Source organism: Primulina tabacum, chromosome 1 (assembly GCF_025594145.1).
Source record: "Primulina tabacum isolate GXHZ01 chromosome 1, ASM2559414v2, whole genome shotgun sequence".
NCBI classification, from domain to species: domain Eukaryota; kingdom Viridiplantae; phylum Streptophyta; class Magnoliopsida; order Lamiales; family Gesneriaceae; genus Primulina; species Primulina tabacum.
Genome location: NC_134550.1, coordinates 33,206,338 through 33,211,280, shown reverse-complemented (window position 1 = coordinate 33,211,280; position 4,943 = coordinate 33,206,338).

The window sequence follows — 4,943 nt, the reverse complement described above, 5'->3', positions numbered from 1 at the left end:
CAATTGATTAAAAATAATTTAAAAATAAATACATCATTACATACATCATCACATACTAATTTTCAATATTTACAACTCTTATTTTTAACATTCATTAATTTCAACTCTTATTTTCAACACTCCCCTTTGTGATGATGATCATATACAATGATTGTCTTCATTACGTGTTTTTATACTGTATCGTTAAAAACCTTGCTAGGAAAAACCCATTGGGATAAAAACGATAACAAGGAAAAAACAGTGCAGTCATGTAAACTCCCACTCATGTTAACAAAAATGATTTTTTACAAATTGTAGATTGGGAATCCCAATATTATATATATGATTTCTGAATATTTTCGTAGAAAGTGCCTTTATGAAGAGATCTGATGAGTTTTCAATTGATTGAATGTAACGAATATCAATATCTTTATTCTTCTCAAACTCTTGGGTGAATGCGAAGAACTTAGAGGGATTATGTTTATTATGTCTCTTTTTATGTATCGTTATTTCATTTGAGCAACACATATAACATTATCTTCATATAGTGTCACAGGCTTCTTGTCGAATGATAATCCGCATGAGATTTGGATATGTTCGGTCATTGATTTTAGCCACACATTCAAAGCTTGCTTCATGTAGTGCAATAATCTCGGCGTGATTTAATGAAGTTGTTACGAATGTTTGTTTCTGAACGCCAAGAAATTGCAGTGCATCCACGAGTAAATACATCCGGTTTAGGAACGTGTCTTGTGTGGATCAGATAAGTACCCAGTATCAGCATAACCAATTATATTTGATTGGTGTCTTTTGAATACAAAAGTCTCATATATGTCGTTTCTCGTAGATAACGGAATATATGTTTAATTCCGTTCCAGTGTCTCTTTGTTGGATATGAGCTAAATCTTACCAATAAATTTACAGCAAAAGATATATCAGGTCTTGTACAATTTGCAAGATACATAAGGTCACCATAGCACTTAGATATGTGATAACATTCATTACTTTCCTGATTTATATGTGATAAAAAAAATATATTTCTCATTTCCTTCATTTATGTCTGAGTATCATACCCATTGGAATATGTCATTAAAACTCAAAAAATTTCTTTTCGATTATAGTGATTACAAATCATCATTCATAAAAAAAATTGTACTATTAGGTAACAAAAAATGTGCTTTACCACAACCTTTAATCAAGTCTACAGGATCTGATATTGTATTCACCATCGTATTTGTTGGCTCTAATTCCAAGAAACATCTTTTATCTCAGATAATAGTGTGTTGTACCAATCAGGTATGCAAACTTCCATGTGATATTTCCTTGTTTAGCTTTGTTCATAGCATTTGCGCATTAATTATCAGTTCGGGCAACTTTAGTTTAAGATCGAATTTAATTCAGTTGAGTCGATCAGTTCTGCAATCTTCAAAAAATTTATTTGTCAAACTCCGAAATTCTAATTCCAACAATTTATCCCTTTTTGGTGTTTGACAAAACATAGAATACAAGAACTGATAAACTCCATCGTAGATAAAATAATCTTTCTCTGTTCAGAATCGTACAATAAAGAATGAAAAAATGAAATGTACAGATTCATAGAAATCAAAGAATTAAGAACTATCATCTAACTGATCTTGCTACTTTTCACATCTTTGCTCTTCTTTCAGCAGGTCCTTGATCAGTTGGTTGACTCAATCTTTTCTTTGATTACTGTCGCTGCTATTTTTTTTCCTTTTTTTTCAACACTAGCAAGGGAAGAGAGAAGGCGAACTTCCGAGCTGACTTGAGATATGACATTCAGCATATGTTCTTGCATCAAATCAATCCTCTTTGACAAACTTGCGTGCATAAAGTCAATTCTGTTGATAAGCATGTCTTGAGTTTGGAAGAGAGCCTGAACTGTTAGTCGGTCCTTCTTCAGTTGGTCTACAAGGAGAAAAATGAGGTAATCCTTGGTAACCTGTTTGAGGTTCTTCATGGTATTCTCCTTCATAAAATCAATCTGAAGTGTCTGCATCAGCTGAGTCGATTTCATATCGGAGACAGTTGAAATGAGATTGTGCAAACTGGACTGAATTTCTCCAATCATGATATCAGTAGCTATTGGTATTTCAGGAGATAAGATTTCAGCAGGTGCTTTACCCTTGTCTTTTCCATTGAAAATCACATGGCTAAATTTTGTGAATGTCTCAGCTTGTTCTAATTCTCTAATAACTTCTTCAACTGCTTCCTGCTGAGCGTCTGGAATTGAAGTAGAAGGCTGAGCAGCAGTTGAGCTAGATGCACATGCAAATCATCTATCGGTTCAGAGTGCAATTGTGCCACATCAGTTTGTTGTTCTTGTTGTTCAGTCGTAGCAATTGACTAAACCATTTCTTCAAATTGTTTCATCATAGCCTCCAAGGCTAATTGTTTTGGCGAGCTTTGACATACATTTGTCTCAATTGTCTCAAAATTCAATTGGACGTCAGTGACAACTGATTTGATGACAGTAATATTGGCCAATGACAACTCAGCATCAATGTATAGAGTTTGTCCAACTAGTTGAGATGATGAGGGTGATTAGAGTAAAGATGATTGAATTTGCTCAAAAACAGACTCTGTTGTTGGTTTAGAAACTTCTTCAGCAACTGGTTCTTAGGATTGTTCTGACTGAATTTCAGTTTGCTGAACTGGTTCCGCTAATGTTGGACTTTGGGAATCAACCGTTATGTACAGTTGTTGATCCACTTCCCATGCTTTGATCTTCATTTACAGTGATAACAGATCTCAGTCCAGCTGCTAGAAGACGGATTTGTCATTGTAAGCAGTTGGACTGATCGGATCGTAGTTCAGTTTCAGCTGAGCTGTTACTTCAGTCAGCTTCTTCATGCATATCAGATCAAAGAAGTAAGTATTCCTTTCCAGTGCTTGAGTTATTTTGATATCCTTGACTGTCTTCAGTACCATTGTTTCCAGAGCGATAAATTAATTTAACACTGATTTATTCTTTCAGCTACACCATTTTGCTAAGGTGTTCTAGCTGATGAGAACTCATGCTTGATTCCAGTATTTTCTTAAAATTTAGAAAGATTTGATTGACAAATTCAGTCCCTCGATCAATCTTATTCTGTCAATTCCAACTGATTTTTCATTTAAAAGTCTTTTGAAAAGCTTAATCAGTTCTGCAGTAGTTTGGTCTTTTGATTTGAGAAAAATAACCCAAGTAAATCTTGAAAAATCATCAACAATTACCAAGGTGTATTTCATTCCCCCTAAACTCATAACTTGTATAGGACCAAAAAGCTCCATGTGCAACAGTTCTAAGCATCTGTAAGAATATTTACTACTTGTTTTTGAAGAAAGATCTTACTTGTTTACCAAACTGACACTGAACAAATTTTATCTTTTGAAAAATCGATCTTCAACAGACCAGTTACAAGATCATTGTTACTCAGATGAGCGACGAATTTGAAATTTAAGTGGTTCAACCTTTTATGTCATATCCAGTTCTTAGAAGAGTTTGAAAGCAAACTGGTGCATCGGGTTGATTTGTCCAACTTATTTTTTAAGTATTACCACATCGATTACAAGTTATGATGATCATCAGTTGAGTTCTTAACTGTACATGTACTTGTTGAACTGAACTAAGAAATTATTATCACATAACTGACTAATTCTAATCAAGTTATATTTCATATTGACAACGAGTATGAAATCATTAATAACAATATTAACATGGATAAGCTTACCCTTGCCCACAGTTCTACCTTTTGGATTGCCTCCAAAACTGATGTTTGGACCAAAATATTATTCAGTTGGGATAGCAAATCAGCATCTCCTATCATATGTCTAGAGCATCCACTCTCCAGATACCAAATTGATTCTTTTGTTGATGTCACACACAATGAATAATTCTGGTATCCACATCTACTGGGTCAAAAACGGATTATTCCTTTAGGAACCAGACTTGGACCAGTGTAACTGACTTTCTAGTTGTTGTGTTCCAGATGGTTTTTCCCGGCTTGTGTGTGCTCGATGTGTTGTATATAGATGAATCAATATGATTTTTAACCTTCTTCAACTGGTAATTCATCCGATATCTTTTCTGAAAAGGCTTATAGTTATAATAATTGGAATAGCCACTCTTAAGTTCTGATTTTTAGTTGAACCGTTTAGGTAACCAGCTTCGCGAATCATTTGAACTCGTAGGTAACCATACTTCTTAGCCTTTTCTTGTTTTCAATCGGCTGCTCAACTGGTTTACTTGGTTCTAAGGGTTCATGTGCCATAGTTGATTTTAAAAAGTGAATATATTTCCCTTTGCACATATTCAACTTTGGCATATCATTACTTGTAGAAGATTCATCTTGGCTATTAAATCCTAAAAAAGTTTTATCAGTAACATATTTCTGTAAATCTTGTATTTTAGTCAACGTGACTGATGATTTATTTCAAGCTCAAATCAGCTTAGTTTGTCTTGAATTTTCAAGTTTTATCTATTGAATCAAAGATATGTTCTCAATCATTTCAACTTTCTACTCAGCAATCTCCCTTTTCAGACTCAACCATTCAACTGATTTATCAGTTTCAGTTTTGTTGTCTTGGGGATCAGTTTGCTTTGCAACGGCCTTCTCAAATGAGAGAGCAAGCTTGTGATATTCATTTACCATTTCGTGGAGTGTTGAAATAAGTTCTTTCCGTGTAAAATCAATTGAACTGAAATCGAATACATGTTCACTGTTTGACTCCAGTTTTATGTCATCAACCATTAAACACTTTGCTTCATCTTCATCACTGGAGGTGCTCAAGCTCTCAAATCTAATTCGTCACTATCAGTTTCTGCCCATTTAGATTTTCTTTCTTCAGCTATCAGGACTTCATGCTTCTTTTTGGATGATCTTTTATCATCTTTATCTCTTCTCCTGTTCTCAAATGGCTTCTTTCCTTTTTCAGTTGAACTTCAACCGTCCTTCTTTGGCTTA